This window comes from Rana temporaria, chromosome 11, assembly GCF_905171775.1.
Source record: "Rana temporaria chromosome 11, aRanTem1.1, whole genome shotgun sequence".
Classification (NCBI taxonomy): Eukaryota; Metazoa; Chordata; class Amphibia; order Anura; family Ranidae; genus Rana; species Rana temporaria.
The window spans coordinates 54,947,589-54,961,643 of record NC_053499.1 but is presented as its reverse complement, the minus strand read 5'-3'; positions in this window follow the sequence as shown (position 1 = coordinate 54,961,643).

The window sequence follows — 14,055 nt, the reverse complement described above, 5'->3', positions numbered from 1 at the left end:
GCCTTTGTAATTACCACAGCTGTTTCAACTGAGGGAAATCCTGAAAACATGACCTCTTGGGGCGCCTTGAGGACTGGAGTTGAGAAACACTGCTCTAGAGATCCTTCTCTATGGACTGTGTTTAGCCTCCACTTTACAGGCAAACAATGGCTCTGGTGTAGTTTGCAATTATTTTTTAATGGGGATTCATTAACACTAGTAGTTGAGGAGTAGTAAACTCCTTGCAATTTTGAAGTGTTTTTACCACCCCCACAACCGCCTCCCCTTTAGCTGCAGGGGTATGTACACATGCCACCATACTTTGCTTAACATCCATGGTAGGAATTACTATATACCCCTGTCATTGTTTTCAAGGGCGTAGCGCCAGCCAACGACGACCCATTCAAGTGAATGGGGCTAATCTGCAAGTAGTACTCTGCGGCACCCCATAGCCACATGCAATGCACACGGTTGGGCTGCGCTAGTGAGGTTGAAGGGGTTAAAGCAATCAATGAGGTGGTGATACAATACCTCCTGTCAGTGCTTTGATTTGAATATCCCGGCACGCCCGTCCTTCTCCTCCAGTGCCCGCTGTAACAAAGTCCCACCTCCAAGAACGGGTCCTGTGATAGACGGAACACCGAACCAAGCAGTGTTCCACCTATCACAGGACCTGGTCTAGGAGGTGGGACTCTGTTACAGCGACCGCTGGAGGAGGGGAGCACCGGGATATTTAGATAAAAGCTCCACGACACAGTGGGAGATGCCGCTGTGCTTGATCCATCCAGACACCAGTGAGCAGTCACCCTCGGCAAGTTCAGTGAGATCAAGTCGTTGAGGAGGAGGGAGGACTCTGACATTGCCACAAAAAAAAAAACACCTTTCGAGTCAATAGGAGTATAGGAACATCACAAATTGGTTCAAAAGATGGTTTCTATAAGACAGACAAAACCAAATGCAAATCCCAAGGACCTAATAGATGGAACCATATGGGTCACTTCCTGAGCAAAGGTACAAATCAATGAGTGAAAGACAATCTGCCAAACTGGATTTCTGGCCTTTTAATGGTACTTGAAGTAGAACTATAAGTAATTTTTATTTTATTTGTTTGATTCTGGGTTGAGCAAGGAAGAGTTACATAGCCTGTCAGATTTATTCTTATCTGTGTCTCTTTGCAGAGCTCTCCCTTTACTTCCTGTCCCATAGCCAAACAGGAATGATAGGAAATCCCTGCAAATTAAGAGAATTCTTGGGGACCCCAAGTCACCAAAACAGGTCACCAAATCCCCAGGCCCCTTTTGGAAGATTTTTCCCTTAATTACTTTTCTGGGGACAAGTCAAAGTTTGATTTTCTCTTACTTTCCCTTTTGATGGTGATGGTGAAAAACTGACAGGCGGCGTAGATCCACCTGTGTGAAAGGGTCCTAGTAAAAGTTTATAATAATATATATTTTTTATATTAGGTTAAAGGCCCCTTTCACATGGTCGGACCGTTCAGATCCGCCTGTCAGCCTCAGGGAGCGATCCGGGACGAGGGCGCGGCTAGCCACCCCCTCGCGATCGCTCCCCGGAGCTGAAGAACGGGGAGAGCCGTATGTAAACACGGCTTCCCCGTGCTTCACTGTGGCGGCTGCATCGATCGAGTCATCCCTTTTATAGGGAGACACGATCAATGACGTCAGACCTACAGCCACACCCCCCTACAGTTGTAAACACACACTAGGTGAAGCATCACTCCATCAGCGCCCCCTGTGGTTAACTCCCAAACTGCAACTGTCATTTTCACAATAAACAATGCAATGCAATTACAATGCATTTTTTGCTGTGAAAATGACAATGGTCCCAAAAATGTCCAAAGGAAAGGAAAGGAAGAGAAAAAAAATAAAATAAAAAAATCGCTGATCGCCGCCATTAGTAGTAAAAAATAAAATAAAATAAAAAAATAAATAGTAAAACTATCCCCTATTTTGTAAACCCTATAAATTTTGCGCAAACCAACCAATAAACGCTTATTGCGATTTTTTTTTACCAAAAATAGGTAGAAGAATACGTATCAGCCTAAACTGGAGGGAAAAAAAAAATGTAATATGTTTTTGGTGGATATTTATTATAGCAAAAAGTAAAAAATATTGAATTTTTTTTAAAATTGACGCTCTATTTTTGTTTATAGCGCAAAAAAAAAAGCAGAGGTGATCAAATACCATCAAAAGAAAGCTCTATTTGTGGGAAAAAAAAAAAAAAACGACGTCAAGTTTGTTTGGGAGCCACGTCGCACAACCGCGCAATTGTCTGTTAAAGCGACGCAGTGCCGAATCGCTAAACCTGGCCTGGGCATTTAGCTGCCTAAAGGTCCGGGGCTTAAGTGGTTAAATGTTAAATTTTAAAAGCAGCAGCAAACCTGCTACCCTTACATGGTTGCTAATGTCACAGAACACCTCTGATTTTCACATTTAACATGTAAACAGTCCGTCGGATTTCAAAATACTGTATTTAAGCATATAAGCTCCGTTTTGTGTTGAAAATTTCTGTGAAATCCAAAACTCCAGTGGGTGTAACAAGATGTCCACTTGCCCCCTTCACACTCAATCATTACTGTGCAGGAGTGTGGGGTGTAGCAAGATGGCGGCAACGGAATTTTACTTCCCGATCAATCTGTGATGGGGAGCAGAATGTGACAAGACACCGGTTCACACTGGGGCAACTTCCTGTAAAGTTGCCTCACTATGAACGAGGATCTGAATTGGAGGCGACTTCCATTGAAATCAATGAGTAAAAGTCGCCTAGAAGTCAGATTGAAGTAGTACAGGAACCTTTTTTGAAGTCGGAGCAACTGCAGTAGTGTGCATTAAGATGGCTCCATTCACTTACATTGATTTTTTGGGGCGACTTAAAGTCGGACCTGTGTAAATGGGCTCTGAGGCTGCCTTCCTCAGTTGCGTCATTGCCCACTGTCTGGCATCTCTTATATAGCCATCCAATGACATTACCTGGCGAGCCCACCCTATGTCTTTTAGACCCCCCAATCCCTGCCTATTACTGTCACAAGGGATGGTTACTTTTCTTGCGACAGCAATGAAAGTGATAAGATTCTTTTTTTTTTTTTTTATAAAAAGGGACAGTATTAACCACTTCCTTACCATGCAAATTCTGATACTTCTCTCCTACATGTAAAAAATCATAATTTTTGTTGCTTAATAATTACTCAGAACCCCCAAAACACATATATATATATTTTAGCAGACACCCTATGGAATAAAATGCAACTTTTTATGTCACACAGTAATTTTTCAAATGCAATTTTTTTTGGGGGGGGGTGTAACATTCATGAGAAAAAAAAAAAAAAAAAAAAAACTGTAGTTGGCCCATTTTTTTTTTTTTTGTATAATGCGACAGATGTTCGGCGAGAAAATAGATATGTCACGCTTTAAAATTGCGCACACTTGTGGTACGGTTCCAAACTTCGGTACTTAAAAATCTACATAAGCGAAAGTTTAATATTTTTTTTTTACATGTTACCCATTTAGAGTTAGATGAGGTTCTAGTGCTAGAATTATTGTTGTAACGTTCGCAGTGATACCTCATGTGTGGGTTAGATATGCGGACGCGACTTACGTATGCTTTTGCTTCTGCGTGCAAGCTCATGGGACGGAAGGCATTTTAATTTTTTATTTATTTTTTATTACACTTCCCCTTTAACAGATTTCTTTTATTTCTGATCACTTTTTCTCCTATTACAAGGAATATAAAACATCCCTTGTAATAGGAATGGTGTGTGACAGGTCCTCTTTATGGAGTCTAGAGGACTCCATCTCTCTCCTCCAGGCTGGAAAGCATCAGATAAAAAAAAAAAAGAAAGAAAATTGACAATCTGATGTTTCTCTAGCTGAGACCTTAGCTTGGTTGACTTGTGCGGCCCAGGCGTGACATCATAACGTTGCGCTCGGGCATCTAAGGATCATAGAGATTGCCGGGGACCATCTGTCCCTGTGAAATCTCTATGCCTCTCTTCCAGTGCCGGCTAATTTGTTCTCAGTGTCCCTGATGGCATGGGAGAGTCTGAAGAAGTACCGGAGGGTGGCAGGAGGGGACGTTTCCTCCCCTCACCGCTAAGAGCGAATGATCAAGCTGCTGAACAGCCGCTGTGATAGTTCTTATTGTGCTCAGAATCACCACCAAAAAAAATAAAAAAAAATAATAAATATCTGGATGATGCCTTATGCAGGCATCGTTCAGATATATCCACTGAAAGCCCAGGATTTTATACGACGGCCTGCAGTATGGAAGTGGTTAAATAAAATATATAGATTTTAAATAAGAATTATTTTTTAAAGCGCCCCCATCCCACAAGTCACGCAAAACACGGGAAAAAATCCCTGACCCTTTCAAAAAAGGCAACGGCTGCGAAGCGCATAAATGTGAACGTATACCATAGGAAAACATGTTAAACATACTGTAGCGCATTTGCAACTTTCACTGCAAAACGCACTAAAAATAAATAAAATGCATAGGTGTGAACCAAGGTTTCCCAATTGCTGACCTTGAACAAGCACCAGATATGCAGATTTTTCCCGGTCTATTGACATGCAGGGCAAACAGGTTCACTTTTTTGCCAACACTCACAGCTGCACACTCACTTTCCTTTTACATGTCCTTGTAACTTGCTTGATCAATCACCAACGCTGCTACATGGGTGGGAGGGTTACAAGTCACACCCTCACCAATACCTGGCAGTACCGGAAGATTTTTATTTTTTTCATTCTGGAAAAAGGTACATACTGCTGCAGGGAGGTAGCATTAAAGAGAAACGGACACTTTTCTCTGAATGGTTGGCATGCAATTCGAATTTATGTTTTTCATTTATGAATGGTAATCTTTTAGCCCTTGTTCACACTGACCATGGCTTTGAAATCGCGAGTGTTCAGATTTCAAAGCCACATTTCAGTTTTGACTTTTCATTTTGACCTGTCAAATCGCGACGATGTAAACAGGGGATAAAGGTCTCATCTAACAGGTGACCCATTTTCCTTCCCCTTTAGGGGATACAGGTGAAACTTAAAAACAATTAGAATATCGTGCAAAAGTTCATTTATTTCACTAATGCAACTTAGTTTGACCTTTTATTATACAAGATATTTCAAGCCGTGATTTGTCATAATTGTGATGATTATGGCTTACATCTCATGAAAAACCCAAATCCACAATCTCAGAAAAATTTGAATATTGAGAAAAGGTTCAATATTCTAGGCTCAAAAGTTCCCCACTCTAATAAGCTAATTAGGCCATAACACCTGCAAAGGGTTCCTGAGCCTTTAAATGGTCTCAGTCTGGTTCAGTAGGAATCATGGGAACAACTGCTGACCTGACAGTTGTGCAGAAAACCATAAATTTACACTCTCCATAAGGAGGGAAAGCCTAAAAAATGTAATTGCAAAAGAAGTTGGATGTTCCCAAAGTGCTGTATCAAAAGCACATTAATAGAACGTTATGTGGAAGGGAAAAGTGTGTAAGTAAAAAAAAAGTACAAAAGCAGCAGGGATGACCGCAGCCGGGAGAGGATTGTCAGGAAAAGGCCATTCAAAAGTGTTGGTGAGTTTCACAAGTAGTGGACTGAGGCTGGAGTCAGTGCATCAAGAGCCACCACACACAGACGGATCCTGGACATGGATTCAAATGTTGTATTCCTCTTGTCAAGCCACTCCTGAACAACAAACAGAAGCGTCTTACCTGGGCTAAAGAAAAACAGACCTGGTCTGTTGCTCAGTGGTCCAAAGTCCTCTTTTCTGATGAGAGCAAAGTTTGCATCTCATTTGGAAATCAAGGACTTCCGAGTATGGAGGAAGAATGGAGAGGCACACACTGCAAGATGCTTGAAGTCCAGTGTAAAGTTTCCACAGTTTTCCCAACCCCCCTAGACAGAAAAACAGTTAACCCTTACAGTGAGGGCACAGCCCCACTGCAAGGATGAAATTTCAGGTTTACGCTTTAAAGGCGTTGTAAAGGAAAAACATTTTTTGCTGAAATGACTGTTTACAGGGTATAGAGACATAATAGTTAACTGATTCCTTTTAAAAATGATTAAAAATAGATAAAAATCAATCATATAATGTAGCTACAGTTTCAGTTTCATTTTTGCATGCCGTTTCCTGCTTCTGTGATGTACAGAGAAACAGAGCCAATACAGGGCAATGATGGTTTGTAAAACAAAACTGATTGGTGCTGTGGGGTTTTAGACACACAGTAATCACACCTCCTTGATTAGTGACCACAGAGAGAAAGCTCCCAGCACTGTGGTTATCAGGAAACAGACAACCAGGAAGTGTGGGGATCAGAGAAGAATTACAGCAACTTAAGAGCAAAAAACGAACAATGAGGACATGAAAACAGAACTGCATTAAGGTAAAGGAAGCTATTAAGATAAAAAAAAAAAAAAAAAAAAAAAAAAAAAATTCCTTTACAAACCCTTTAACACCTCGCACCTTTTTTTTTTTTTTAAAAGGGGTCCCAGGTTCAGCCCATCTAAGGCTTCCTGTGCACTGGCCTACATTTATCGTGGCAGTGGGAAACCGCAAAACATTGCAAAAATCACAGCATTTTGCCATGGCCTTCGGTCAAAACATTTCAATTTAACATTATTCTACTTTCAGGAGAGTGAAATTGAAGTTCACCTAAAATGCAGCAGCTCCTAAACTCTGCTAAAAGCTTATGTGTACATTGACACATTGTTTTTTTGGAATTGAGTTTAGGAGGTTTGGCAAAAAAGAAAAGAAAAAAAACACCAACAGCTCCTAAACGCAAGTTTAGGAGCTGCTAGTGTACATGAAGCCTTAGACCCCTTTCACACTGAGGAGTTTTTCAGGCGGTACATCGCTAAAAATAGCGCCTAAATACCGCCTGAAAAACTCCTTCACTGCCTACTCAATGTGAAAGCACAAGGGCTTTCACACTGAGGCGATGTGCTGGCGGGAGAGAAAAAAAATCTCCCGGCAGCATCTTTGGAGCGGTGAGAGGTGCGGCATGTATACCGCTCCTTCCCATTTAAAACAATGGGAAACCGCTGCAATACCGCCCGCAATGCGCCTCTGCATAGGCGCATTGCGGGCGGTATTAACCCTTTATCGGCCGCTAGCGGGGGTTAATAGCACACCGCTAGCGGCCGATTCCCACGGCAATTACAGCGATATACCGCCACCGTGGCTCCCGCTCCAATGTGAAAGGCGCCTTATAGGTTTCCCCCAACATAAGGAGCAGAAATATAGTCAATGCATCCGTTTATACCAGGGGTCTCCAAACTACGGCCCGCGGGCCACATCCGGCCCGCCAGGCCATTTATTCCGGCCCGCAGTGTGAATCCTTAGTTCCCCTGTTAGTTGTGAAACCTGCGCTGCATATTCGCCCCAGGCAATATGCAGCGCAGGTCCCGCAATCCCTCCCGGCGTCTCACTGTGTGTGTTGGCTGCTGGCTGGGACCACGGCATCCCAGCAGCCAATGAGGTGTTTAGGGCAGACCTGTTGCCGCCTCCCTGCTCCCGCCTCGCTGTTAACCAGTAACGAGTGTGTAATACCAGCGGGGCGGGAGTCGGGAGATGCAGCAGGTCTGCAGTGCACAGCCAGTGACGGAGAGTGGAGACGCGCTGGACACATGCAAGGAGGGGGGCTGATACACTTGTGTGGGGGTGGGTTGAATGGCGCTGATGGGGCACAAACATCTGGGGGCTGATGACTCTGATGGGGACACACGTGGAGGGGGTTTTTCAGACTGATGGGGACACAAATTTTGGGGGACTGATGACTCTGCTGGGGACACACGTGGAGGGGGGGTTGTAGACTGATGGGGGCACAAATGTTGGGGGGCTGATGACTCTGATGGGGACACAAATGTGGGGGGGGCTGATGACTCTGATGGGGACATACATGTGGGGGGGGGGGCTGATGACTGATGGGGACATAAATGGGGGGGGGCTGATGACTGATGGGACATAAATATGGGGGGGGTGATGACTCAGATGGGGACATAAATGGGGGGGGGGGGGGTGATGACTCTGATGGGGACACAAATATCTGTGGGGTTTGATGGGGACACAAATGTGGGGGTGCTGGTGGCTTTTATGGGGACACAAACATGTGAGGAGGGGGGCTGATGGCTCTAATGGTGACACAAATATGCAGGCGGGGGTGGGCTGTGATGGGGACACAAATGTGCAGGGAGACTCGGATAAATGATGGGGGGGCTCTAATGGGGACACCAATTTTTGGGGATAGCCTGATGAGTGATGGGGACACAGATGAATGGGGACACAGATGAATGGGGAGACTGATGGGGAAACAGATGAATGCGGAGACTGATGGGAACACAGATGATGGGGACACAGATGATGGGGACACAGATGGATGGGGAGACTGATGGGGAAACAGATGAATGCGGAGACTGATGGGAACACAGATGAATGGGGACACAGATGAATGGGGACACAGATGATGGGGACACAGATGATGGGGACACAGATGGATGGGGACACAGATGATGGGGACACAGATGATGGGGACACAGATGAATGGGGACACAGATGAATGGGAAGACTGATGGGGACACAGATGAATGGGGACACAGATGATGGGGACACAGATGAATGCGGAGACTGATGGGGACACAGATGAATGGGGACACAGATGAATGGGGACACAGATGATGGGGACACAGATGGATGGGGACACAGATGATGGGGACACAGATGATGGGGACACAGATGAATGGGGACACAGATGAATGGGGACACAGATGATGGGGACACAGATGAATGCGGAGACTGATGGGGACACAGATGAATGGGGACACAGATGAATGGGGACACAGATGAATGGGAAGACTGATGGGGACACATATGAATGGGGACACAGATGAATGGGGACACAGATAAATGGGGACACAGATAAATGGGGACACAGATGAATGGGGACACAGATGATGGGGACACAGATGAATGGGAAGACTGATGGGGACACAGATGAATGGGCACACAGATGAATGGGGACACAGATGATGGGGACACAGATGAATGCGGAGACTGATGGGGACACAGATGAATGGGGACACAGATGAATGGGGACACAGATGAATGGGAAGACTGATGGGGACACATATGAATGGGGACACAGATGAATGGGGACACAGATGAATGGGGACACAGATGAATGGGAAGACTGATGGGGACACAGATGAATGGGAAGACTGATGGGGACACAGATGAATGGGGAAACTGATGGGGACACAGGTGGATGGGGACACAGATGAATGGGGACACAGATGAATGGGAAGACTGATGGGGACACAGGTGGATGGGGACACAGGTGGATGGGGAAACTGATGGGGACACAGGTGGATGGGGACACAGATGAATGGGGACACAGATGGATGGGGAAACTGATGGATTGGGACACAGATGGATGGGGAAACTGATGGATGGGGACACAGATGGATGGGGAAAATGATGGGGACACAGATGAATGGGGAGACTGATGGGGACACAGATGAATGGGAGACTGATGGGGACACAGATGAATGGGGAGACTGATGGGGACACAGATGATGGTGACACAGTTGGATGGGGAGACTGATGGGGACACAGATGAATGGGGAGACTGATGGGGACACAAATGAATGGGGAGACTAATGGGGACACATATGATGGTGACACAGTTGGATGGGGAGACTGATGGGGACACAGATGAATGGGGACACAGACGAATGGGGACACAGATGAATGGGGACACTGATGGGGACACAGATGATGGTGACACAGTTGGATGGGGAGACTGATGGGGACACAGATGAATGGGGAGACTGATGGGGACACAGATGATGGTGACACAGTTGGATGGGGAGACTGATGGGGACACAGATGAATGGGGACACAGATGGGGACACAGATGAATGGAGAGACTGATGGGGACACAGATGATGGTGACACAGTTGGATGGGGAGACTAATGGGGACACATATGATGGTGACACAGTTGGATGGGGAGACTGATGGGGACACAGATGAATGGGGACACAGACGAATGGGGACACAGATGAATGGGGACACTGATGGGGACACAGATGATGGTGACACAGTTGGATGGGGAGACTGATGGGGACACAGATGAATGGGGAGACTGATGGGGACACAGATGATGGTGACACAGTTGGATGGGGAGACTGATGGGGACACAGATGAATGGGGACACAGATGGGGACACAGATGAATGGAGAGACTGATGGGGACACAGATGATGGTGACACAGTTGGATGGGGAGACTGATGGGGACACAGATGAATGGGGACACAGATGGGGACACAGATGAATGGAGAGACTGATGGGGACACAGATGAATGGGAAGACTGATGGGGACACAGATTATGGTGACACAGTTGGATGGGGAGACTGATGGGGACACAGATGAATGGAGAGACTGATGGGGACACAGATGAATGGGAAGACTGATGGGGACACAGATGATGGTGACACAGTTGGATGGGGAGACTGATGGGGACACAGATGAATGGGAAGACTGATGGGGACACAGATGATGGTGACACAGTTGGATGGGGAGACTGATGGGGACACAGATGAATGGGGACACAGATGAATGGAGAGACTGATGGGGACACAGATGAATGGGAAGACTGATGGGGACACAGATTATGGTGACACAGTTGGATGGGGAGACTGATGGGGACACAGATGAATGGGAAGACTGATGGGGACACAGATGATGGTGACACAGTTGGATGGGGAGACTGATGGGGACACAGATGAATGGGGACACAGATGGGGACACAGATGAATGGAGAGACTGATGGGGACACAGATGGATGGGGAGACTGATGGGGACACAGATGATGGAGACACAGTTGGATGGGGAGACTGATGGGGACACAGATGAATGGGGAGACTGATGGGGACACAGATGATGGTGACACAGTTGGATGGGGAGACTGATGGGGACACAGATGAATGGGGACACAGATGAATGGAGAGACTGATGGGGACACAGATGATGGTGACACGGATGTAAAGCCTCATGCACGCTGGAAGTTTAGCCCCGCTGCATGATGCTCCAGCGTTTAGGTGCCAGCAAAGAATAGAGGAGCACCATTCAATCTTGCTGTCAGCAGTAAGTCAAATTCTATTCTATTCTTCTTCTACTGTGGATTTATTTATAAATTATGTTTCCGGCCCGCGAATATGTGTAAAATATAGAATGTGGCCCTCGAAGTAAAAAGTTTGGAGACCCCTGGTTTATACAAACGATCAACCTAAGCATTATAACCGCCCACCTAATATTGAGTAGGCCCCTTCCTTTTATTACCAAAACATCCCTGCCCCATCGAGGCATGGACTCCACTAGACCTCGGAAGGTATGCTGTGATATTTGGCACAAAACCATCAGTAGCAGATACTTTAAGCTGCGAGGTAGGGCCTCCATGTTTTTTCTAGCCCATACCACAGATGTTGGATTTGATTGAGATCTGGAGAATTTGGTTGCCAAGTCAACACCTCAAACCATACTTAAACCATTTTGTGCAGTGTGGCAGGGCACATTATCCTGTTAAAAAAAAAAAAAAAAAAGGCCACTGCCATCAAGCAATACCGTTTCCATAAAGCGGTGTACTTTATCGGCAACAATATTTAGGTAGGTGTCAAAGTAACATTCACATGAATGGCAGGATTACAGGTTTCCCAGAAAACCATTGCTCAAAGCACCACACTGCCACCACCAGCTTTCCTTCTTCACTTTGTGCATCCCGATGCCATCTCTTCCCCAGGTAAACAATACACAAATCACCCAGCCAGCCACATGATTTTAAAGAAAAACTTGATTCATGAGACCAGACCACCTTCAATTGCTCCGTGGTCCAGGTCTGATGCATTTGGCTGTTGACACTGGTCAGCCCGGGCACACTTACCAAACTGATGCCCTTTGTTCCGACACCTTCTATCTGAACCAACATTTACTTTTTCAGCAATTTTAGCGTTGGCCATGACACTGTTGCCAGTTTTCTTTCAATGGACTACTTCACACCGAAATCATTCCATAAGAGCTGCCGTTTTGGAGTTGCTCCGATTCAGTCATTACAATCTGAGACTTATCAAAGTTGTTCAAATCCTTATGGTTGGCCACTTTTTCTTTTAAACACATCAACTTCAGAGACATGTTCACTTGCTGCCTAAAATATCACACCAACATTTAGGTGCCATTGTAAGGAGAGAATATAACCCATACCCTAGTCTTCTTGAGTCTGCCCAATTAGACCAAGAATATCATTCTACCCTTTCTGTATCAATGAAGCATGTACAGACTTTGTGCACAATACTTTACTGGCAGTATCAATTGCTGGTTCTACTTGTCTTTAGTGTCTATATTTCTGGGTTTACCAGAATGCAGGGAAATACTTGTGTCACTTCAGATTCACTAAACTTAATTTCCATTATACGTTATCCAACAAATTCTGAAAACAAAAGACTAGACAATAAATCTCTGATACAAGATTCTGATGACAAATATCTAGCAAGTGCAGCGTTTACATTTGTCTCACAGAATGGACACCTGCAGCATATGTAAACAAACAACTATCTTGCAAGTTTTTTAAAGCCCAATTAATCTTTCTGATTAAAATCAGATTAGTAAAGAAGCCTAACCCCTGCCAGCATGCAGCACTTCTGCTCTATTAGGTGGATTCAGAAAGACTTGGGCTGGCGTATCTACTGATACGCCAGCCTAAGTCTGAATGTGCGCCGGCGCTAATTTAAGCGTATTCTGGAAACCAGATACGCTTAAATTAGGCTCAGATACGAGTGGCGTAAGTGTCTTACACCGTCGTATCCTAAAGGGTAATTTTTAGGCAGACCGCTAGGTGGCGCTTCCATTGCGGTTCGGCGTAGAATATGTAAATCACTAGATACGCCTATTCACGAACGTACGCCCGGCCGACGCAGTACCGATACACCGTTTACGTAACGCATAATCAGGCCTAAAGTTATTCCAAATAGCTGGAATAGTAATGTTAAGTATGGCCGTCGTTCCCGCGTGGAAATTAGAAAATTTTACGTTGTTTGCGCAAGTCGTCCGTGAATAGGGATTTACGTCATTTACATCCACGTCGAAACCAAAAGGACCGTGCAGCGTACTTTGCCGCAATGCACACTGGGATATGTAGGCGGACGGCGCATGCGCCGTTCATAAAATACGTCAATCTCGTAAGGTCACCCCCTATTAGCATAAAACACGCCCCCTCAGCCGAATTTGGGAGTCTTTTTGGCCAATCAGAAAACTGGTCTCACACCCGCTTCAGACAGGCCAGATTGAGGTTAATTCGCTGTTGCAACACCTGGGTGGGCTCCAGGTCGCACATTCTGTGACCCAAGCTCACCCGATTATGAAGCCTCTGGCCCTAATCAGGAGCTTTAAAAACACACCCCCGCCACTGCAATTCATGTGCCCGGTGACTCGAAAGGGACCAGACGCATGAATCTATCCATTACCGTATGGGGGGGGGGCCTGGAGAGAGGGGACGGCGCCTGGGAACCCCCCTAATGGACGGGCCGCCACAGATTTTTTTAGGACGTGTCAGACCTCTGAAAAAAAAAAAAACATTGTTTTCACAAAAGAGCAAGAGTCCCACTCTGAAGCTGCTGGCAGTGGACAAGCTTTTCAATTCATTTTAGAAAGTAAACCAAACTGCAAGACATTGAACAACATTTGTTTTGACGCATGTGGAATGTATTTAGCGGATTTAAAAAAAAGGTCATACAATAAGAAGTCTAGAAAGCTTGGATTTTAGTTCACTATATGAATGTGCTCAAAAGTCTTTGCATAGGTCACATTAGGCTCAAGGCTGAACAGAAGGATGAGGACCCTTATTTTAAGCAAGTGACTCAGTTTAAATCCAATTGACAGTAGCCATCAGTTATTTTAAAATAAGTATCCTAAGCTTTGGAAACTGAGCCTCCTAACTCACATCTAATGTACCTTAGTAACAGAAATTATACTGTGTGTACTAATGAAGCCATGTGTAGCTTATCTGTTCATAAGA